This window comes from Symphalangus syndactylus, chromosome 7 (assembly GCF_028878055.3).
Source record: "Symphalangus syndactylus isolate Jambi chromosome 7, NHGRI_mSymSyn1-v2.1_pri, whole genome shotgun sequence".
Taxonomy (NCBI): domain Eukaryota; kingdom Metazoa; phylum Chordata; class Mammalia; order Primates; family Hylobatidae; genus Symphalangus; species Symphalangus syndactylus.
Genome location: NC_072429.2, coordinates 143,841,557 through 143,866,724, shown reverse-complemented (window position 1 = coordinate 143,866,724; position 25,168 = coordinate 143,841,557). Strand labels below are relative to the sequence as shown.

Here is a 25,168-nt window from a genome sequence, read left to right as displayed (position 1 = left end):
AGGCTGGTCTTGAACTCCTGACCTTGTGATCCACCTGCCTCAGACTCCCAAAGTGCTGGGATTACAGGCAGGAGCCACTACACCCAGCTCAAATCTATATATTTTTTAAAAGAGGTGAGTTAATCCAATTTGTTAAGATAGTTGTTCTTGTTTTAATTCTGTCATATTATATTTTGATTGCATATTTGTGTTAATCTGTTACACATTGTTATGAAGGAACACTGAAGCTGGGTAATTTACAAAGAGGTTTATTTGGCTCATGGTTCTTCAGGTTACACAGGAAGTATGGTGCTGGCATTTGCTCAGCTTCTGGTGAGGCCTTAGGAAACTTTTACTCATGGAAGAAGGCTAAGAGGGAACAGGCATGTCACATGGCAAGAAAGGGAGCAAGAGAGAGGAGCCAGCCTCTTTTAAACAACTAGCTCTCTATGAAGTAACAAAGTGAGAACTCATTCATTACCTCCAAGAAGGCATCAAGCCATTCGTGAGAGATCCATCCTCAAACACCTTCCACCAGGTCCCACCTCCAACTTTGGGGATCACATTTCAACATGAAATTCAGAGGGGACACACATCCAAACCATAGCAATATTAACTCTTCTTTCCGTTTCAATCCTTTTTATTGTTGAGTTTCCAATATTTAGCAAGATTTTAATTTCTGTTCCAATTGTCACCTTTATAGTTTTATATGGCACCTGAGTCCTCTCATTATGTAGCATTTTGAAGGTAATAACCAGGAGTGGGCACAAAGGAGGCTTTGGGGGCTAATCTGCTCTGCATTTTTATGTGGATAGTGGTTACTTTCTTGTTCACATACTCAAAATTGAGTTGTACATATTTATGACTTAAGTACTTTTCTAAATGCATATTTCAATATGTATAATTGAAGAGTGCTGAATTACACTTTGGGAGGCTGAGGTGGGTGGATCACATGAGGTCAGGAGTTCAAGACCAGCCTGACCAATATGGTGAAACCCCATCTCTACTAAAATTACAAAAATTAGCCAGGTGTGGTGGCATGCACCTGCAGTACCAGCCACTTGGGAGGCTGAGGCAGGATAATCACTTGAGCCCGGGAGGTGGAGGTTGCAGTGAGCTGAGATCACACCACTGCACTCCAGCCTGGGCAACAGAGCAAGACTCCATCTCAAAAAAAAAATGCTGAATTATATGGAACCAAGCAGAAGAGGTAAAGAGGACAGGACCAGGCTGCCTGGAGTATGCTGCCATTAGCCCATAGAAGTTACTCTGTCATGAATCCACTAAACAGGGCACCTATTATAGGTTCACCCAGCACCATTACATTCCTCCTTCAGAGACCTTATTGTATTTACAATTTAAATAAGTTATATCATTTTTAGCATTCTTCTCTCACCAATAGACTCTAAGCCCAATAACGGAGGTGTCTCACCTTTCTTCTCCATCTCTCCAGTGTGGTGCGTGGTGCAATGCTTGGCATATGGTAGGCTGTGAGTAGCAACATCTGCTCAATAGCATTTGCTTGTGTGTTCAGTAAACACTTCTGAATAGTTTGAAGGTTTCCAAGGTTTTAAATCATAGTGGACTTTGTTCACAACTAGGGCTAGGGAAAAAATCATAGTGGTGACTTAAAAACATTGGATATCAGGAAAGACGTTTGGAAAAATGAAGGGTTTTTTGTTTGAACTAAACTTTAAATTATTTCATAAATCCTTTTCTTTATGCTCCTCCAACCTGTATCTGCTTTCCATCCTTATATGTAATAAAACAGAAATGATCCTTTTGTTGGCTAGTGATGATTACTCAATATAAGCAGAGTTCCCTTGGGCTCACCAGGCTGCTTAGGAATGAAATGGGGAGCTACAAAACCAGACTCAGACTTGCCTGTGGTCACTTGGCTAGTCTTTGCCTCTCCCCTTTCTATAGTCATGTTCACAAGGCCATCTAATTAGAGTTGATATTTGCTTATTCTTACCCATTAGTATAGTGGGCACCAGACACAATGTCAGAACTGTGAAAGTGGTATTTGAGCCACAGGAATCATGTAGCTCTTGAGATATGGGGGGAGAAGTCCTACTTAAGATACCTTTTTCCTGTGAATTCTCTGATGTTGAATAAAATTGGAACTATGATTGAAGGCTTTTCCACACTTGCTGCATTCATAAGCCTTCTCTCCAGAGTGAATTCTCTGGTGTTCAGTAAGGTGGACCCTCTGCCTAAAGGCTTTTCCACACACATTATAATCACAGCATTTCTCTCCTATGTGAATTCTTCAATGCGGAAGAAGAGTTGAATATGCACCAAAAGCCTTCCAACATTCATTACACTCATAGGATTTCTCACCAGTATGAGTTCTATGATATTAGATAAGATGTGCATTTTACTTAAAGGCCTTACCACGTTTATTACATAAACAAAGCTTCCCTTGGTTACCCATTGTCAGTTGAATATCATATGTCCTCTGATGCTGACAAAATTGTGAATTGTGTCTTAAGATTTTCCCACATTCACTACACTCACAGGGTTTCTCTCTATTATGGTTTCTCTAATGCTGAATGAGACCAGTGCTTTGCCTGAAGGCCTTTCCACATTAATTACACACATAGGGTTTTTTTCCAGTGTGGATTCTCTGATGCTAAGATTTGAGCTCTGAACAAAAGCTTTCCCACCTTCGTCACACATGCAAGATTTCTCTCCAGTGTGAATTCTGTGATATTCACAGAGGGTTGTGAAATCACTAAAATATTTCTTACACTCATTACATTCATAAGGCTTTTCTCCAGTGTGAATTCTCTGATGTTGAATAAGATTAGAGATTTGAATCAAAGCTTTTTCACATTTAGTAAGCTGATGGGGTTTCTCTCCAGTATGGTACCTCTGATGTCTAATGAAGTCAGTACTCTATTTAAAGATTTTCCCACATTTATTACATTCATAAAACTTCCTTCTCATTTGAATGTTCTGCTTTTCATTAAGAGTTTTACTATAATTGAAGAGTCCTTGGAATTCAGTGAATATACAAGTTTTTTTTTCTAATATCTGGATTCCTTGATAGTCATTGTTATGTGAATTCTGATTGAGGTCTCCATCACATATATCACATTGCTGGGATATCTCTTGCAGAAAACTCCAAAATGATACAGCCTCTGAGCTCTGATTCCAAATCTGCTCTGTGTTGCATTCCTGCCTTTACTGTTTTGTAGGGATTTTCTCCTGGATATGTGTCATGGGCCTGAAATCAGTATTCTCAGAATGAGGTTGTTTCAAATTCATACTTCCATCAAGTTTGCATAAATTCACCTCATCTTCCCATATTTCATTAAGCTTTGATCCTGATGTAACCATTTCTTGTGCTTCCATTTCTTCACAAGTTTTCTGGTTTAAATATAAATGTTTCTCCTCAGGCTTGGCCTCCAATTCTGAAATAAACACAAGTTGTAAGTATCATCTGTTCTTTAATCCTACAGGAAAAGAAAATATTGTTACATTCAAAAGGAAAATTATATGAAATAGTTATTTCTTAGGAAATAAAGGGATCTGTGCTAACTCATCCCTATGTGCCATGGCTAGAGAATGGAAAAGAGAAACAAAGAAGTAAGGAAAGTCAAAATGGTAGGAGATATGGTGGCCACAGAGTAACTACAGTTCATTTTGTGTCAGGGTTGACAAGGATAGGCAAAAGGGTAAATCCAAACATGAAAGTAAGTAAGCAAGTTGTGAGATGATAAACCTTCAAGGTATATGGGAAAGGAACTAGGAAAAGGCTCTGCCTTAGACTTGAGAGCAGAAACAAAATGGAACCAGGACACCTGGCTTCTTTTGTGTTTTTATTTCACTTAGCTATGCTTTTTCATCTCAGCACTTGAATCCTTCCTATGACTTATCACAAAGTAGGACAGACACAGAACAGATACTCAGTGACATTCTTCCTAAAGGCAGAAGAAAATCAATTGGGAGGGGCTTTTCATCACAGGCAATCACTCAAGATTTAAAAATATGTTTTCAGTATCTACTTGTTTGTTCTTTACTGGTACTTACTCAGAAACTTTAAAAATAACTATAAGACATTAAAAAGGCCATAGACTATGTATTATGATGAACTGTGTTCCCCTCACCAAGTTAATATGTTGAAGCCCTAACCCCAGTGTGACTGTATTTGGAGTTAATTAAGGTTAAATGAGGTCTCAAGTTGTGGGCCCTAATTAGATAGGACTGGTACCCTTACAAAATGATGAAGAGACATTAGAGATCTCTCTCTGTGCATACCCAAAGAGAAAAGACACCATCTGTAAGCTGAGGAGAAAGTCCTCACCAGAAACCAACACTGTTGGCACCTTAATGTTAGACTTCCAGCCTCCAGAACTGTGAAAAAATAAATTTCTTTTTTTTTTTTTTTTTGAGATGGAGTCTCACTCTCTCACCCAGGCTGGAGTGCAGTGGCGCGATCTCGGCTCACTGCAAGCTCCGCCTCCCGGGTTCACGCCATTCTCCTGCCTCAGCCTCTCTGAGTAGCTGGGACTATAGGCGCCCACCACCACGCCCGGCCAATTTTTTGTATTTTTAGTAGAGATGGGGTTTCACCGTGGTCTCGATCTCCTGACCTCATGATCCACCCGCCTCGGCCTCCCAAAGTGCTGGGATTACAAGCGTGAGCCACCGCGCCTGGCCGAAAAAATAAATTTCTGTTGTTTAAGCCACACAGCATGTAGTACTTTGTTATGGCAGCCCAATCAGACTAATATATTGTTTTAAGGGGGATAAAACCTGATAAGATAAGTAGCCAGGTTGATGATTCACAGAATAACATCCAAAGGAAATAAATGTCCTACACGTTGCAAATATTTTGATGAAGATGACTTCTCAGACTTTGGGGAGGGGGTATATATATCTCCAGATATACCTATATCTGGAGAGTTACAAAACCTAGAACCTTGTTTATGAAGCATACAAGAATAGAGTAGCAATGATTTATGGCTATGGAGTCTCTGAACATGGAAAGTCCACACATAACCAAAAATTGTTTGCTTTCCTTCCTTATTTTTTTTTTTTCCTAAGACATGGTCTCACTCTGTCACCCAGGATGGAGCACAGTGACACAATCTTAGCTCCCTACAGCCTTGAACTCCTAGGCTGAAGCAATCCCCTCACCTCAGACTCCTGAGTAGCTGGGACTAAAGGCATGTGCCATCACGCTCAATGGATTTTTTTACTTTAGAGACAGTGTCTCACTACATTGCCCATGCTGGTCTCAAACTCCTGGACTCAAGCAATCCTTCTGTGTCTGGAGTTATTCCTTCTGGTGGGTTTGTGGTCTCGCTGACTTCAAGAATGAAGCCACAGACTGTTGTGGTGAGTGTTACAGCTCTTAAAGGTGGCACAGACCCAAAGAGTGGGTGGCAGCAAGATTTATTGTGAAGAGCAAAAGAACAAAGCTTCCACAATGTGGAAGGGGACCTGAGCAGGTTGCCACTGCTGGCTGGGGTGGCCAGCTTTTATTCCCTTGTTTATGCCTGCCCATGTCTTGCTGATTGGTCCATTTTACAGAGTGCTGATTGGTCTATTTTACAAACCTCTAGCTAGCTACAGAGTGCTGATTGGTGCGTTTTTACAAAGCATTGATTGGTGCATTTTACAAACCTCTTGTAAGAAAGAAAAGTTCTCCAAGTCCCCACTCTAACCAGGAAGTCCAGCTGGCTTCACCTCTCAATCCCCCCTCTAAACAGGACACCCCAACTGCTGTTGGGAATTGGCCAGTGACCACTCTAGCTACTTCCTGCTGGATAGGGGTGAAGATGGGGCCCTGCAGTGGTAGTGTCCTCAGAAGGGAAATCTCTAGGCCAGCCAAAGGGCCAGTGGGTCAATTCAGGGGTCTTCAGTAGAAGTTTTGAGTTGAACTCATTTGGGGTTCCATTTGTAAGACCATCTGTAGCTTGATGGCCTCAATCCTGGAGGAAACAAATTTGACAAGGAGGTTAAAAATACAAGGCCCAAAAGTGAATAATAGCAAGATGGCTGTCATGGGAGCTAGAAAGGGGAGAAGCCATGTCACCCAACTCCAGAGGTTGGTATAAGAGTTTGAGAGGCATTGTCTGATTTCAGAAGCCTTTTCCTGTAAACACCAGACAGTGTCTCGTACTATCCCTGACTAGTTAGTGTAAAAACAACACTCTTCCTCTAAGAAGGTGCAAAGTCCTCTTTTCTCAGCAGTGAGGAGGCCTTGGCCTTGGCAGTTTGGGACAGTCACTGCTGCCAGTCTATTTGGGATTGTAGAGCAGGGATAGATTTTGTTTTTTCTTGCAAACTGAGAAATCCTTTGAGAGTGTGTGGTAGTAGGATAATGAAGTTGATAAATCTGCTATTCCGGTTCTGGTAGCAGTGGCCATTTCTAAACCTATAAGTAGGGGTAGTAGTTGTATGGCCCTGTGCTGATGGACTTGAGTTTTGAGGGGCACTGATGCAGTCTGATTTCCACAAGATTAGAAGTTAGGATAATACATGTTACACTGTTAACATTTAGCAAACCTTACTTTCGTTGAAAACCTTGTAAGTTTGGGATTTCAATTATTCTTTGCTATTAATAAGACCTTGTTCAGTCCATATTAACTTAGAATTGGTATAGATGGCTCCTTCCTGATTCTGTAAGTACTTTAAGGTTTAGATGAGTGCAAACAACTCACACATTTGAGCACACCAATTATTAGGCAATTTTCCTAACTCTGCTTCTACAAGAGTTTCCTTATCACTTACTGAATACCCATTGTGTCTTTTTCCCTTAATCCCCTAGAAGGAATCATCTATCATCCTGTCCTGAGGGGAGTTCCTCCTAGGTCTGTTCGGACCTTTGTATGATAATTAATTTAGATCCCCTGTTAGGAAACCTGCTGGGTTAAGGATTTTTGATAGGAAGGCTATGGGTTGACAGTGGCCTCAGTGCTTTCGGGCTACACTCTTGTTTACACTGACAACAGGGTGGTGGTACTGGAGAAGACCTTCAATTATCAATTAGAGATTTTAAATTTGCCCTGGCTTTTAAAGGAATAGAGGACACTGTTTTTTCTTTAATACTTCTCTCTCTCTCTCTCTCTCTCTCTCTCTGACTTTCTGTCTCCCTCTTTGACTTTGTCTCTTTCTCTCTGACTCCCTCTTTGTCTCTCTGTCTCTTCCTCTCCTTCTCCTTGACTTTGTCTTTCTTTCTCTCTGACTCCCTCTTTGTGTGTCTCTTCCTCTCTCTCTTTCCTTCTCTTTTTGTCTTTCCCCTCTCTGTCTTCCTCGTTCTTTCCTTCTTTGACTTTGTCTTCCCCCCACTTTGTCTTTCCCTGCCTCTGCCAGCCACTTATGCTGCTGTTCTCTGCTATCCTTCCTCTTTTTGATGGCTTCGCAGTGTAAGACTGCCACCTCCTTGGATTTTTCACTGCGTGCAACAACTCCATGATTTCCTTGTGGTATTTAATGGGGTTTCCCCCAGAGGTTAGGAACTCCCTTTCTTTCCATATTGCAGCATGGGCATGCAGGGTTACATAAGCATGATTGCTATCTGTATACACATTTATTCTTTTTCCCTTTCCGAGTTCTAAGGCTCGGGTAAGTGCCACTAGTTCTGCTAACTGGGCACTGGTCCCTGGGGGAAGAGGCTTACTTTCAAGTACCATTACATCACTAACTATGGCATAACCTGCCCTTCATATCCAATTCTCCACAAATGAACTTCCACCGGTATATAAGTTAGGGTCAGGATTAGCTAAGGGGACTTCTAAGAGATCCTCTCAGTGGCATAAGTCTGGACTGTAATTTGTTGGCAGTTGTGCTCAATTGGTTCACCATCCTCTGGGAGAAAGATGACAGGGTTGAGGGCTGCACATGTGCATATTTGAAGCACCAGTCCCTGAAGGAGCAGCAGCTGGTATCTAAGCAGGCAGTTGTCTGATAGCCATAAACTACCTTTGGCACCTATTATGCCATTTACATCATGAGTAGTCCAGATGGTGAGATCCTTTCCTTCTATTATTTTCATAGCCTCTGATACTGAGATGGCCACTGCCACAACTACCCATAAACAGTGAGGCCAGCCTTTTTTCCAATGTTGGGGAAACCAGCCACACAACACCCAGCAGGTACCCCAAGTCCGGCGGAGACAAAGGAGTTGGAAAGAGACAGAATAAGCATTTAAAAGGCAGGTCCAGGAGACCAGAGTGTCAGAGGCTTGCTCATAGCCCAGCTCTTGGGCTCTGCCCAATTTATTGGTTTACAAGCTGTTTGTTCTTAAGGCAGATGGGAGGGGGAGAAAGGGATGAGGAAAAGGATTAATCAGTGAAGGAGAACTAGTGAGTCATTCCATAAGATGTATAGCAGTGGCGGTTTCTGTGAATTTCCTTGAGCAAAGGCGTGTGTCTACACTACTTAAGATCTTTAATTTATTGGAACTGAAACAGGTGGGAGTGGGTTTCAGGAGGAGCCAAGATGTTTGATTATACTCCACTGCTTCAAGGGAGTGTTATCTCCCTGAGTAACCTGTGGAATGCTGCTGAGCAGTTATGCTCTCAGGGCATAAAGACATGAAGGCAATAAGGAGACTTTTCTCCCCAGAGGCTGCCCATGGCTTCCCATGGCTGTCTCACACAGGGGAGACCAACTCAACTGGCACCCTAGAAACTCTCTTTCTCACATGTCCCCCTTTTCTATCTTTATTAATTTTTTTATTAATAACCGCCATTGCTATCATGGCTCGTTCACGGTCTCTGTCTTCTCTCCCAAGGCATCATCCACATCTGTAGATTAAAAACAAACAGCATAAACAGACACAAACCAAAATAAAATTTGCAATTGTTGATCTACCTATGGTTTTAATCCACTTTAAAAGATTGGTATTAAAAAGGCCATCAGCAGCTCCAGCAAGAATATCAGCTCCAGGCAACAGGGTGAGATGAGCCTCAGATGTCTCAAAAACTTGTTTTTCCAGTTTAGCAATATCTAATGTTAAATTATCTTCTTTTCCTTGTAGGTGACATCTAATCATCTCCCAATGGTGTTCAGTGGCATTGTAAGAGCTAGGAGTAATACAAAAATCAGAAGTATTCCAATCACATTGCATTTGAATTCTATGCTCCAAGCTCATAATCCGATCTCCCATCCAAATTACTGTTTGATGGAGATCATTAATTTGATTTGCCAATTTTTGTTCTATTTGGCTTTGGGAATTCCAAAGCTTAGAAGAATTTTTCTGCCAACAATCCACAAAGCCCACAGTTTGAATAGAAGTGTGCAAAGCAACACCAGCAGCAACAGCAGCAGCTGTGACAGTTATAAGGCCCATGATCACAGCTATTAAAGTAAATATGAATCTCTTTGATCTATTAAGTATTCCTTTTAGTAATTCAGTGATAATATGTATAAAGGGAGAGGACTCCCAAGGTCTATTGAGGGAAACAGGTATCCAAACTCCTTCTCGGGCCGTAACCAGTAAAATGCTGTTATCTTTATTAAAGGTAGAATTAATGCAGGTAAAAAGAGGACAGTTGAGGAATGATATGGTTTGAGAGTCAGGTAGTAGGATATTAATTTTTCCCACTGCCAACATAAAAGGAGGTTTAACACAACTCTGCAATGGGACCGTCTGATTAGAAGTCATGGCTACAACAAATTGAAGTTTTTTACTATGGGTCTCTCTTTTATATTCTCCTTTCCAAATCCGAATTGGGTTTCAGCCATCATTAATTTCCACAATTCTGGATATTCTGGACTTATAATTGGATCAATTATTTTGGGGCTTGAAGGAGCCATACCATTCTCCTCCCACTTAAAAGGGTAATTTGTTTCCATTCTTCTATATAATTTTGGTGCATTATCTGGGTAGTTGTTTGCAAAAGGAGTCTCTCTACAATCTTCACGCTGTCCAGTACAATTTACTGCAAAGCGTCCCCTAGGGGCCAAATCAATGATGATTCCATAGGAATTATTTTGCAGTACAGCATCGCTGTTTGCAATACAATCTTCCCAGGTTAGCACCTCTAGACTTCCAGACCATTTAGTGGCCTGCCTAGGGCAGGGCTTCTTATTAGGTTTAAATTTATTAATCTGGTGATGTGTCATAACATAGCTATGTGCAAGGTATTTAATAGTGTCCAAAGATTGAAATGTTCTTCCACTGATTGCATGAATACAGGCTTTTGATCCATTATGTGCAGGGACATAAACCAACTTTATCATAATTTAAACATCCTCCTGCTGGCCCCAGGCAGATGGGAGGAAAGCAATAACCAATGGAAACATTCATTAACATTCCTTCCTCCTCTGGATGAGTAGGACCTCCGTTGTCTGTTGGTCCAGGCATCCAGACACTATCATTAACATAAGCCTCCACCAGGAGGTCTAACCATGTAACAGGCCTAATCAGTGATGGGAATGGAATGTAGGCCCAATAAGTGTAATTTTGATCTGCCTCAGCTATGGGGAGACTCACCACCAGGGAGATTACTGCCGTCATAGCTACCATTATATTACTGGTGGTCAGCGGCTTATTCTGAGGCCTCAGGTTCTCTTCTGCAACGTGAGCTAGTCTCTTCATCTGCCCCCAGGTCGGTGGAGTTACTTGGTGGGTTTTACTGGTTTCCATCTGCTCAACAGAGATGTTCATCTGAGCCATCTGATGAACTGGGGATGAAGGGATATTCCAAGGTCTTTACCTCTTCCTTGGATTCTGGCTCATGGCACAGCTTAAGATGTCTTGTGTGTACCCAGACAGGAAGCTGATTCTCTACCGGTGAGATATGAGAAAACCCTCGACCCCCTGTAATGATTTTGCCCTTTTCCCAGGTTTTGATTCTGACTTCCTTCCACCACACGTTTTCTTTCATGAGGATTTATTTTTGCCCTGACAAATGCTGTTCTGCTGTTGTTGTAACCTGATCTTTAGACAAATTCAAAAAATTTAAAATATAAGAGTAAATTGTAGCTGTATATGGGAAGTAGAGTATTCTCTGGTTCCCCCCACTGTCTTTTGTTTTTGTAATTGAGATTTTAAGGTTTGATTAGCCCACTCAACAATGGCTTGGCCTTGAGAATTATAGGGTATTTCAGTACTGTACTCAATGTACCATTGTTGAAGGAAGGTTGTAAAGATTTACTACAGTAAACTGGGCCATTGTCTGTTTTAATCTTTTGTGGGATGCCCATGGCAGCAAAACAGGAAAGTAAATGTCTTTTAATATGAGCAGCCACCTCACCTGTTTGGCAAGTTGCCCATACAAAATGAGAAAAGGTATCTAAAGTAATATGGACGTATGAAATTTCCCAAATGAAGGTACATGGGTTACATTCATTTGCCACAACATATTAGGGGTTAATACCTGTGGGTTAACATGAGTCCCTTCATGTGGCAGTTATAGTACCTGGCACTGAGGGCAATGTTGTACAATGTCCTTTGCCTGTCTCCAAGTAATCTGATATTTTTGTTTAAGTCCTGCTTTATTAACATGTGTTTCACAAGGAGTGAAAATCTTGGGCATTAGTAAGCACAGTGGAAACTAGTAAATCAGCTTGATCGTTAGCCATTACAAGGGGCCCAGGAAGATTAGTGTGTGCTCAAATGTGTGTAATACAGAAAGGAAAACAGTGATCATGCACTGCCTTTTGTAAAGAAGAAAAAAGCTGATAGACTTGTTCACCCACAAGATATTTAATGAGTGCAGTTTCTATGTATTGAGTGGCTTGAACAACATAAGATGAATCAGAGACAATATTTACAGGTTGCTTAAAGTCTTCTAACACAGCTATAACTGTCTGTAATTTAGCCCTTTGTGCTGATTGAAAGTCAGTTTGAATAATTTTGTTTTTAGGTCCTACGGAAGCTGCTTTCCCATTGCTAGAGCCATCTGTAAACACAGTCACTCTTCCTTCCAATGGAGCACTATGGGTAATTTTTGGAAGGACCCATGTTGTTAGCTTTAAAAACTGAAAAATCTTGTTTTTTGGATAATGATTGTTGTAGGGAAAAGCAAGAGAGATCAGACTGTTACTGTGTCTGTGTAGAAAGGGAAGACATTAGAGACTCCAATTTGAAAAAGACCTGTACTTTGAACAATTGCTTTGCTGAGATGTTGTTAATTTGTAGTTTTGCCCCAGCCACTTTGACCCAACCTGGAGCTCACAAAAACATGTGTGGTATAAAATCAAGGTTTAAGGGATCTAGGGCTGTGCAGGATGTGCCTTTTTTTTAAATTGTCAACGAAATGCTTATTTTTATTGTTAACAAAATGTTTACATGCAGTGTACTTGGTAAAAGTCATGCCATTCTCTAGTCTCATTAAATCAGGGACATAATCCACTGTGGAAAGCCGCAGGGACCTCTGCCCTGGAAAGCGGGGTATTGTCCAAGGTTTCTCCCCATGTGATAGTCTGAAACATGGCCTCGTGGGATGAGAAAGACCTGACTGTCCCCCAGCCCGACACCCGTAAAGAGTCTGTGCTGAGGTGGATTAGTAAAAGAGGAAAGCCTCTTGCAGTTGAGATAGAGGAAGGCCACCACCTCCTGCCTGCCCCTGGGAACTGAATGTCTCGGTATAAAACCCGATCGCATATTTGTTCAATTCTGAGATGGGAGAAAAACCGCCCTATGGTGGGAGGCGAGACATGTTTGCAGCAATGCTGCCTTGTTATTCTTTACTCCACTGAGATGTTTGGGTGGAGAGAAACATAAATCTGGCTTATGTGCACATCCAGGAATAGTACCTTCCCTTGAACTTAATTATGACATAGATTCTTTTGCTCACATGTTTTTTGCGATCTTCTCCTTATTATCACCCTGCTCTCCTACTACATTCCTTTCTGCTGAAGTAATGAAAATAATAATCAATAAAAACAGAGAACTCAGAGACCGGTGCCGGTGCAGGTCCTTGGTGTGCTAAGTGCTGCTCTTCTGGGCCCACTCTTGTTTCTCTATACTTTGTCTCTGTGTCTTATTTCTTTTCTCAGTCTCTCATCCCACCTGACTAGAAATACCCACAGGTGTGGAGGGGCAGGCCACTCCTTCATCTGCCACCCAACGTGGGTGCCTTTCTCTAGGGTGAAGTTACGCTAAGAACGTGAGCATTTAGGACAGCTGACAAGAGATTCCCGAGTAAGTCCACGGTCAGCCTTGCGGTAAACTTGTGTGCTCGGAGGAATCCAGGGTAACAATGGGGCAAACTGAAAGTAAATATGCCTCTTATCTCAGCTTCATTAAAGTTCTCTTAAGAAGAGGGGGAGTTAAAGCTTCTACAGAAAATCTAATTACACTGTTTCAAACAATAGAACAATTCTGCCCATGGTTTCCAGAACAAGGAACTTTAGATTTAAAAGATTGGGAGAAAATTGGCAAAGAATTAAAACAAGAAAGTAGGGAAGGTAAAATCATCCCACTTGCAGTATGGAATGATTGGGCCATTATTAAAGCAACTTTAGAACAATTTCAAATAGAAGAAGATAGCGTTTCAGTTTCTGATGCCCCTGAAAACTGTAATAGATTGTGAAGAACAGGCAGGAACAGAGTTCAAGAAAGGAATGGAAAGTTCACATTGTAAACGTGTAGTAGAGCCTGTAATGGCTTGGTCAATGCAAAATGTTGACTATAATCAATTACAGGAGGTAATATATCCTGAATCATCAAAATTGGGGGAAGGAGGTCCAGAATTATTCGGGCCATCAGAGTTTAGACCACGATGGCCACCAACTCCTTCTCCCGCGGTTCAGATGCCTATGACATTACAACCTCAAATGCCAATCCAGACACAGTATCTACAATATCAGCTGGTAGAAAATAAAACCCAACCACCGGTAGTTTATCAACATCGGCCGCCAGCCGAATTTCAGTATTGGCCATCTCCAGAGGCTCAGTATAGATCCCAGCGGGGATCCTGTGCCAAATAGCAGGGCACTATATCAACAACCCACGGCGATGGTGTTTAATCCTACAATACCACCTAGTGGACAAGATAGTGCACTGCATGAGACCACTGATAAAGCCAGAAAACAGGGAGATCCTGAGGCATGGCAGTATCCGGTAATGTTACAACCGATACCGGCTGGGAAAGGGCCAGGAAAGGGAGTCAAGCAGGAGCGTCTGTCCGAACTAAGGCTAGATATGAATATTTCACCATGAAAATGTTAAAAGATATGAAGGAAGGAGTTAAACAATATGGACCCAACTCTCCTTATATGAGAACGTTATTAGATTCCATTGCTCATGGAAATAGAGTTATTCCTTATGATTGGGAAATTTTGGCTAAATCTTCTCTTTCACCCTCTCAGTATCTACAGTTTAAAACCTGGTGGATTGATGGAGTACAAGAACAAGTACGGAAAAATCAGGCTACTTATCCTGTTGTTAATATAGATGCAGACCGGGCCAGGCGCGGTGGCTCACGCTTGTAATCCCAGCACTTTGGGAGGCCAAGGTGGGCGGATCACGAGATCAGGAGACCGAGACCACGGTGAAACCCCGTCTCTACTAAAAATACAAAAAATTAGCCGGGCGTGGTGGCGGGCGCCTGTAGTCCCAGCTACTCGGAGAGGCTGAGGCAGGAGAATGGTGTGAATCTGGGAGGCGGAGCTTGCAGTGAGCTGAGATCGCGCCACTGCACTCCAGCCTGGGTGACAGAGCAAGACTCCGTCTCAAAAAAAAAAAAAAAAAAAAAATATATATATATATATATATATATGGGGCACTATTAACCAACAATCAGTAATGCAAAATGAGGCTATTGAACAACTAAGGGCTATTTGCCTCAGGGCCTGGGAAAAGATTCAGGACCCTGGAACCTCCTGCTCTTCTTTTAGTTCAATCAGACAAGGCTCTGAAAAGCCATATCCAGACTTTGTGGCAAGGCTGCAAGATGCAGCTCAAAAATCTATTGCAGATGATAACGCCCGAAAAGTTGTTGTAGAAATAATGGCTTATCAAAATGCAATTCCAGAATGTCAATCGGCCATAAAGCCATTAACAGGAAAGTTTTCAGCAGGCATTGATGTAATTACAGAATATGTGAAGGCTTGTGATGGGATTGGAGGAGCTATGCATAAGGCAATGCTATTGGCTCAGGCAATTACGGGGGTTGCTTTAGGAGGACAAGTTAAAACATTTGGAGGAAAATGTTATAACTGTGGTCAAATCGCTCATCTAAAAAAGAATTGCCCAGTCTTAAATAAACAGAGCAAAAATAAAGAGCCACCTGCCCTGTGTCAAAAATGTGGAAAAGGAAAACATTGGGCTAAGGAATGTCATTCTAAATTTGATAAAAATGGACACCCATTGTTGGGAAATGGGAAGAGGGGCCAGCCCCAGGCCCCACAACAAAGTGGGGCATTCCCGATTCAGCCATTTGTTCCTCAGGGTTTTCAGGGACAACAACCCCCACAGTAAATACCACCATTTCAGGGAATCAGCCAATTACAACAACACAACAGTTATCCCCCGCCACAGCAGGCAGCACAGCAGTAGATTTATATTCTACTCAAATGGTTTCTTTACTCCCTGGAGAGCACCCGCAAAAGATTCCTACAGGGGTATATGGCCCACTGCCAGAAGGGACGGTAGTCCTTATTTTAGGAAGATCAAGTCTAAATTTGAAGGGAGTCCAAATTCATACTGGGGTAATTGATTCAGATTATAAAGGGGAAATTCAGTTAGTGATCAGCTCTACTGTTCCCTGGAGTGCCAATCCAGGTGATAGAATTGCTCAGTTATTGCTTTTGCCTTATATTAAAATTGGGGATAGCAAAACAGAAAGAACAGGAGGGTTTGGAAGTACCAACCCTGCTGGAAAAGCTGTTTATTGGGCTAGTCAACCCTCAGAGAATAGACCTGTGTGTACAGTCACTCTTCAGAGAAAGTAGTTTGAAGGATTAGTGGATACTGGGGCTGATGCTTCTATCATTGCCTTAAATCAATGGCCAAAAAATTGGCCTAAACAAAAGCCTGTTACAGGACTTGTTGGTGTGGGCACCACATCAGAAGTGCATCAAAGTGCCATGACTTTACATTGTTTAGGACCTGATAATGAAGACAGTACAGTTCAGCCCATGATTGTTTCTATTCCAATTAATTTATGGGGCAGAGACTTGTTAGAACAGTGGCATGCAGAGGTTACTATTTATGGGGCAGAGACTTGGTAGAACAGTGGCATGCAGAGATTACTATCCCAGTCTCCCTATACAGACCCACGAGTCAAAAAATCATGACTAAAATGGGATATCTCCCTGGCAAAGGACTAGGGAAGAATGGAGAAGACATTAAAGTCCCAATTGAGGCTGAGGGGAATCAAGAAAGAAAAGGAATAGGGTATCGTTTTTGGGCGTGGCCACCGTAGAGCCTCCAAAACCCATCCCATTAACTTGGAAAACAGAAAAGCCTGTATTGGTAAATCAGTGGCCACTAACAAAACAAAAGCTGGAGGCCTTACACTTATTGGCAAAGGAACAATTAGAAAAGGGACATAGTGAGCCTTCATTTTCACCTTGGTATTCTTCTGTGTTTGTAATTCAGAAAAAATCAGGCAGATGGTGTATGCTAACGGATTGGAGAGCCGTTAATGCAGTAATTCAACCCATGGGGCCTCTCCAACCTGGGCTGCCCTCTCCGGCCATGATCCCCAAAGATTGGCCTTTAATTATAATTGATCTGAAGGATTGCTTTTTTACTATTCCTCTGGCAAAACAGGATTTTGAAAAATTTGCTTTTACTATGCCAGCCATAAATAATAAAGAATGAGCCACCAGATTTCAGTGGAAACTGTTGCCTTAGGGAATGCTTAATAGTCCAACTATTTGTCAGACTTTTGTAGCTCAGGCTCTTCAACCAGTTAGAGACAAGTTTTCAGACTGTTATATCATTCATTATGTTGATGATATTCTGTGTGCTGCAGAAACAAGAGACAAATTAATTGACTGTTACCTGTTTCTACTGACAGAGGTTGCAAACGCAGGCCTGACAATAGCATCTGATAAGATTCAGACCTCCACTCCTTTTCATTATTTGGGAATGCAGGTAGAGGAAAGAAAAATTAAACCACAAAAAATACAAATAAGAAAAGACACATAAGAACATTAAATGACTTTCAAAAATTGCTAGGAGATATTAATTGGATTCGGCCAACTCTAGGCATTCCTAGTTATGCCATGTCAAATTTGTTTTCTATCTTGAGAGGGGACCCAGACTTGAATAGTAAACGAACATTAACTTCAGAGGCAACTAAAGAAATTGAATTAGTTTAAGAAAAAATTCAGTCAGCACAAGTAAATAGAATAGATCACTTAGCCCCACACCAACTTTTGATTTTTGCTACTGCACATTCTCCAACAGGCATTATTGTTCAAAATACAGATCTTGTGGAGTGGTCATTCCTTCCTCACAATACAGTTAAGACTTTTACGTTGTACTTAGATCAAATGGCCACATTAATTGGTCAGACAAGACTATGAATAGTAAAATTGTGTGGAAGTGACCCAGATAAAATCATTGTTCCTTTAAACAAGGAACAGATTAGACAAGCCTTTATCAATTCTGCTGCAGATTTGTCTTGCTGATTTTGTGGGAATTATTGATAATCATTACCCAAAAACAAAAATCTTCCAGTTTTTAAAATTGACTACTTGGGTATTAACTAAAATTACCAGACAAAAACCTTTAGAAAATGCTCTGATGGTGTTTACTGATGGTTCCAGCAATAGAAAAGTGGCTTACACTGGGCCAAAAGAATGAGTCATTGAAATTCAACATCACTCAGCTCAAAGAGCAGAATTGGTTGCTGTCATTTCAGTGTTACAAGATTTTAATCAGCTTATTAATATTGTTTCAGATTCTGCATATATAGTACAGGCTACAAAGGATGTTGAGACAGCCCTAATCAAATATAGCATGGATGATCAGTTAAATCAGCAGTTTAAATTGTTACAACAAACTGTAAGAAAAAGAAATTTCTCATTTTATATTACTCATATTCAAGCACATATTAATTTACCAGGGCCTTTAACTAAGGCAAAGGAACAAGATGATTTGCTAGCATCATCTGCCTTGATGGAAGCACAAGAACTTCATGCCCTGACTCATGTAAATGCAACAGGATTAAAAAATAAATTTGATATCACATGGAAACAGGCAAAAAATATTGTACAACATGGTGCTCAGTGTCAAGTCTTACACCTGCCCACTCAGGAGGCAGGAGTTAATCCCACAGATTTATGTCCTAATGCATTATGGCAAATGGATGTCACACATGTACCTTCATTTGGAAAATTGTCATTTGTCCATGTGACAGTTGATACTTTTTCACATTTCATATGGGCAACCTGCCAGACAGGAGAAAGTGCTTCCCATGTTAAAAGACATTTATTATCTTGTTTTGCTGTCATGGGAGTTCCAGAAAAAATTAAAACAGATAATGGGCCAGGATACTGTAGTAAAGCATTTCAAAAATTCTTAAATCAGTGGAAAATTACACATACAACAGGAATCCCTTATAATTCCCAAGGACAGGCCATAATTGAAAGCACTAATAGAACATTCAAAGCTCAATTGGTTAAACAAAAAAAGGAAAAAGACAGTAAGGAGTATAACACTCCCCAGATGCAACTTAATCTAGCACTCTATACTTTAAATTTTTTAAACATTTATAGAAATCAGACCACTACTTCTGCAGAACAACATTTAACTGGTAAAAAGGACAGCCCACATGAGGGAAAACTGATTTGGTGGAAAGACCACAAAAATAAAACATGGGAAATAAGGAAGTTGATAACATGGGGGAGAGGTTTTACTTGTGTTTCACCAGGAGAAAATCAGCTTCCTGTTTTGATACCCACTAGACATTTGAAGTTCTACAATAAACCCATCAGAGATGCAAAAAAAAAAGTGCCTCCACAGAGACAAAAAACCCGCAATTGAGCATCATCAACTCACCAGGTGAATAAAATGGTTCTATCAGAAGAACAGATGAAGTTGCCATCCACCAAGAAAGCGGAGCCGCCGACCTGGGCCCAGCTAAAGAAGCTGACACAGTTAGCTGAAAAAAGCCTGAAAAACACAAAGGTAACAAAAACTCCAGAGAATATGCTGCTTCAGCTTTAATAATTGTATCAACGGTGGTAAGTCTCCCTATGTCTGCAGGAGCCACTACAGCTAACTATACTTACTGGGCCTATGTGCCTTTCCCACACTTAATTTGGGCAGTCACTTGGATAGATAATCCTATTGAAGTATATGTTAATAATAGTGCATGGGTACCAGGCCCCACAGATGACCGTGGTCCTGCCCAACCTGAAGAAGAAGGAATGATGATAAACATTTCCACTGGGTGTCATTATCCTCCTATTTCCCTGGGAAAAGCACCAGGATGCTTAATGCCTACAAGCCAAAATTGGTTGGTAGAAGTACCTACTGTCAGTGCCACCAGTAAATTTACTTATCACATGGTAAGTGAAATGTCACTCGGGCCATAAATGAATAATTTATAGGATTCTTCCTATAAAAGATCATTAAAATTTAGGCCTAAGGGAAAACCTTGCCCCAAGGAAATTCCAAAAGAATCAAAAGACCCAGAAGTCTTAGTTTGGGAAGAATGTGTGGTTGATACTGTGGTGGTATTACAAAACAATAAATTTAGAACTATTATAGACTGGGCCCCTCGAGGCCAATTATATTATGATTGTACGGGCCAGACCCACTCATGTTCACAGGCTCCATCTGTCTGGCCCACTAATCTGGCCTATGATAGTGATTTAACTAAAAGGCTAGCCCAGGTTTATAGAAGGCTAAAATCACCCTATCCATGGAAATGGGGTGAAAAGGGAATTTCATCACCCCGACAAAAGTTATTTAGTCCTGTTGTTGGTCCTGAACACCCAGAATTATGGAAGCTCACTGTGGCCTCGTACCACATTTGAATCTGGTCTGGAAATCAAGTCATGGGAACAAGAAATCATAAGCCATATTTTACTATTAACCTAAATTCCAATCTCACAATTCCTTTGCAAAGTTTTATAAAACCCCCTTATATGCTAGTTGTAGGAAACAGTTATTAAACCAGATTCCCAAACTATAACCTGTGAAAATTGTAGATTGTTTACTTGCATTGATTCAACTTTTGATTGGCAGCATCGTATTCTGTTAGTGAGGGCAAGAGAGGGTGTGTGGATCCCTGTGTCCATGGACCGACCGTGGGAGGCTTCTCCATCCGTACACATCTTAACAGAAGTATTAAAAGGAGTTCTAACTAGATCTAAAAGATTCATTTTTACTTTAATTACAGTGATTATGGGTCTTATCGCAGTCACAGCTACTGCTTTGGCTGCTGAAATTGCTTTACACTCCTCTGTTCAAACTACAGAATACGTGAATAATTGGCAAAAGAATTCCTCAAAATTGTGGAATTCTCAGACTTAAATAGATCAAAAATTGGCAAATCAAATTAATGATCTTAGACAAACTGTCATTTGGATGGGAGATGGGCTCATAAGTTTGGAATATCTTTTCAGTTACAGTGTGACTGGAATACATCAGATTTTAGTATTACACCTCAAGCCTATAAGGAATCTGAACATCACTGGGACATCGTTAGACGCCATCTACAAGGAAGAGAAGATAATCTTACTTTAGATATTTCAAAATTGGAAGAACAAATTTTTAAAACATCAAAAGCCCAGTTAAATTTGGTGTCAGAAACTGAGGCAATGGTAAAAGCTGTTGATAGCCTCACAAATCTTAACCCTGCCACTTGGGTTAAAATCATTGGAAATTCCACTATTGTAAATTTTGTATTAATCCTTGTATGTCTGTCTTCTCTATTGTTAGTCTACAGGTGTATCCAGCAGCCCCAGAGAGACAGCAACCAGTGAGAACAGGCCATGATGACGATGGCAGTTTTGTCAAAAAGAAAAGGGGGATATGTAGGGAAAAGCAAGAGAGATCAGACTGTCACTGTGTCTATGTAGAAAGGGAAGACATAAGAGACTCCATTTTGAAAAAGACCTGTACTTTGAACAATTGCTTTGCTGAGATGTTGTTAATTTGTAGCTTTGCCCCAGCCACTTTGACCCAGCCATTTTGACCCAACCTGGAGCTCACAAAAACATGTGTCGTATGAAATCAAGCTTTAAGGGATCTAGGGCTGTGCAGGACGTGCCTTGTTAACAAAATGTTTACAAGCAGTATACTTGGTAAAAGTCATCGCCATTCTCTAGTCTCAATAAACCAGGGGCACAATGCACTGCGGAAAGCCGCAGGGCCCTCTGCCATTGAAAGCGGGGTATTGTCCAAGGTGTCTCCCCGTGTGATAGTCTGAAATATGGCCTCGTGGGATGAGAAAGACCTGACCATCCCCCAGTCCGACAGCCGTAAAGGGTCTGTGCTGAGGTGGATTAGTAAAAGAGGAAAGCCTCTTGCAGCTGAGATAGAGGAAGGCCACCGTCTCCTGCCTGCCCCTGGGAACTGAATGTCTCGGTATAAAACCCAATTGTACATTTGTCCAATTCTGAGATAGGAGAAAAACCGCCCTATGGTGGGAGGCGAGACATGTTTGCAGCAACGCTGCCTTGTTATTCTTTACTCCACTGAGATGTTTGGGTGGAGAGAAACATAAATCTGGCCTACGTGCACATCCAGGCATGGTACCTTCCCTTAAACTTAATTATGACATTCTTTTGCTCACATGTTTTTTGCTGACCTTCTCCTTATTATCACCCTGCACTCCTACTACATTCCTTTCTGCTGAAATAATGAAAATAGTAATCAATAAAAACTGAGGGAACTCACAGACTGGTGCTGGTGCAGGTCCTTGGTGTGCTAAGTGCCACTCTCATGGGCTGACTGTTATTTCTCTATACTTTGTCTCTGTGTCTTATTTCTTTTCTCAGTCTCTCGTCCCACCTGACTAGAAATACCCATAGGTGTGGAGGGGCAGGCCACCCCTTCAGATTGTCAAGAACTCCAATGAAGCCAGCTAAATCTATTTGCCAATTGACTGAATTAACAAAGGCTTGCCAAATCTGATTTTTATTCTTTGGAACTATAATCTTATCTGGATCTGAGCCATGAAGTTTAGCAACTCTAAGGTGAGCTTGCCCAATCAAGATTGCCATCTTATCCAAGTATACTGTGAGTGTTCTAACATTATTGTGGGGCAGAAAAGACCATTCAACTAAGTCCTCACTCTGAACTATAACCCCTGTAGGAGAATGGAGAGTAGGGAATACAATGAGCTGTAATGGTAAACATGAGTCTATTCTATTAACCTGGGCCTGTTGTATTTTTTCTTCAAGCATTTGTAATTCTTTGGCAGCCTTGGGAGTCAGTTCTAATTTACTATTGAGAGCAGGGTCTCCTCTTAAAATAGAGAACAGATTAGACATAGCATAGGTAGGGATTCCCAAAGGAGGTGAAATCCAATTGATATCCCCTAATAATTTTTGAAAATCATTTAAAGTTTTCAGAGAGTCTTTTCGAATTTGAACCTCTTGGGGTTTAATTGCCCTTTCCTGAACCTGCATTCCCAAGTATTGGAAAGAAGTGGACGTTTTAATTTTATCTGGTGCTATGAGCAATCCAGCATTGGCTACCACCTCCTGTAAATATGAATAACACTGGATAAGTCAGTCTTAATTTTTGACCGCACTCAATGTCATCCATATAATGAATGATATATGAATTGGGAAACTGATCTCTCACAGGTGGAATAGCCTTCCCCACAAAAGTTTGACAAATAGTAGGACTATTTAACATACCCTGTGGCAGGACTTTCCACTAATATCTGGCTGCTGGTTCCTTGTTGCTCATAGCAGGAATAGTAAAAGCAAATTTCACAAAATCAGACTCTGCTAGAGGAATATTTAAAAAGCAATCCTTCAAATCTATAATTATTAATGGCCAGTCTCTAGGAATCGATGAATGTGTTCACCACTCATAAGTCGGTTAGCATGCGCCATCTGCTGGATTTTTTCTTTATTACAAACACCAGCGAATTCTATAGAGAAAATGTGGGCTCAATGTTTCCTTTGTTTAATTGCTTTTTGACTAATTCCTGTAACGCCCCCAATTTTTCCTGAGTAAGCGGCCACAGCTCGACCCAAACAGGATTTTGGGTCTTCCATTTTAAGGGAATAGGACTGGGAGGCTCAACAGTGACCACCCCTAAAAATGGTAACCTACACGGTTGGTTCCAAGATGGCCAAATAGGAACGGCTCCAGTCTACAGCTCCCAGCATGAGTGACACAGAAGACAGGTAATTTCTGCATTTCCAACTGAGGTACCATGTTCATCTCACTGGAGCTTGTCAGACAGTGGGTGCAGGACAGTGGGTGCAGCCCGCCGAGTGAGACCTGAAACAGGGTGAGGCACCGCCTCACATGGGAAGTGCAAGGGGTCAGGGAATCCCCTTTCCTAGCCAAGGGAAGCTGTGACAGATGGCACCTGGAAAATCGGGTCACTCCCACCCTAATACTGTGCTTTTCCAACAGTCTTAGCAAATGGCACACCAGGAGATTATATCCTATGCCTGGCTTGGAGGGTCCCACACCCACGGAGCCTCGCTCATTGCTAGCACAGCAGTCTGAGATCGAACTGCAAGGTGGCAGAAAGGCTGGGGGAGGGGCGCCCACCATTGCTGAGGCTTGAGTAGGTAAACAAAGCAGCTGGGAAGCTCGAACTGGATGGAGCCCACTGAAGCTCAAGGAGGCCTACCTGCCTCTGTAGAATCCACCTCTGGGGGTAGGGCATAGCTGAACAAAAGGCAGCAGAAACCTCTGCAGACTTAAATGTCCCTGTCTGACAGCTTTGAAGACAGTAGTGTTTCTCCCAGCACGGAGTTTGAGATCTGAGAACAGACTGCCTCCTCAAGTGCGTCCCTGACCCCTGAGTACCCTAACTGGGAGGCACCTCCCAGAAGGGGCTGAATGACACCTCACATGGCCGGGTACCCCTCTGAGATGAAGCTTCCCGAGGAAAAATCAGGCAGCAACATTTGCTGTTGTGCAATATTCGCTGTTCTGCAGCCTCCGCTGATGATATTCAGGCAAACAGGGTCTAGAGTGGACCTCCAGCAAACTCCAACAGACCTGCAGCTGAGGGTTCTGACTGTTAGAAGAAAAACTAACAAACAGAAAGTACATCCACACCAAAACTGCATCTGTATGTCACCATCATCAAAGACAAAAGGTAGATAAAAACACAAAGATGGGAAGAAACCAGAGCAGAAAAGCTGAAAATTCTAAAAATCAGAGCACCTCTTCTCCTCCAAAGGAATGCAGCTCCTCACCAGCAACAGAACAAAGCTGGATGGAGAAAGACTCTGACGAGTTGAGAGAAGGCTTCAGATGATCAAACTTCTCTGAGCTAAAGGAGTATGTTTGAACCCATCACAAAGAAGCTAAAAACCTTGAAAAAAGATTAGATGAATGGCTAACTGAATAACCAGGGTAGAGAAGACCTTAAATGACCTGAAGGAGCTGAAAACCACGGCACAAGAACTACGTGATGCATGTGCAAGCTTCAGTAGCTGATTCAATCAACTAGAAGAAAGGGTACCAGTGATTGAAGATCAAATGAATGAAATGATGTGAGAAGAGAAGTTTAGAGAAAAAAGAGTAAAAAGAAATGGAACAAAGCCTCTAAGAAATATGGGACTATGTGAAAATACAAATCTATGTCTGATTGGTGTACCTGAAAGTGACAGGGAGAATGTAACAAAGTTGGAAAACACTTTTCAGGATATTATCCAGGAGAACTTCCCCAACCTAGCAAGGCAGGCCAACATTCAAATTCAGGAAATACAGAGAATGCCACAAAGATACTCCTCGAGAAGAGCAACTCCAAGACACATAATTGTCAGATTCACAAAAGTTGAAATAAAGGAAAAAATGTTAAAGGCAGCCAGAGAGAAAGGTTGGGTTACCCACAAAGGGAAGCCCACCAGACTAAGAGCAGATCTCTCGGCAGAATCTCTACAAGCCAGAAGAGAGTGGGGGCCAATATTCAACATTCTTAAGGAAAAGAATTTTCAACCCAGAGTTTCATATCCAGCCAAACTAAGCTTCATAAATGAAGGAGAAATAAAATCCTTTACAGACAAGCAAATGCTGAGATTTTGTCACCACCAGGCCTGCCTTACAAGAGCTCCTGAAGGAAGCACTAAACATGGAAAGGAACAACCAGTACCAGCCACTGCAAAAACA

General features: G+C 41.5%; 1 protein-coding gene and 1 pseudogene across 2 annotated transcripts in view; one reads left to right on the top strand and one right to left on the bottom strand.

The window, feature by feature from the left end:
• Positions 1-232: 232 nt before the first annotated feature.
• The window catches only part of LOC134737270 (uncharacterized), a 43,454-nt gene continuing 18,518 nt past the window's right edge, over positions 233-25,168 (bottom strand). Inside the window, exon 2 of one of the 2 annotated variants that reach the window (XM_063643781.1) lies at positions 233-1,582. The gene's annotated coding sequence lies outside the window, so the exon portion shown is untranslated. Of the gene's footprint in view, positions 1,583-2,883; positions 3,399-25,168 lie in introns of those variants that run through there. The other variant, XM_063643780.1, reaches the window with a different exon arrangement.
• LOC134737086 (endogenous retrovirus group K member 5 Env polyprotein-like) lies at positions 19,102-19,951 on the top strand (annotated as a pseudogene).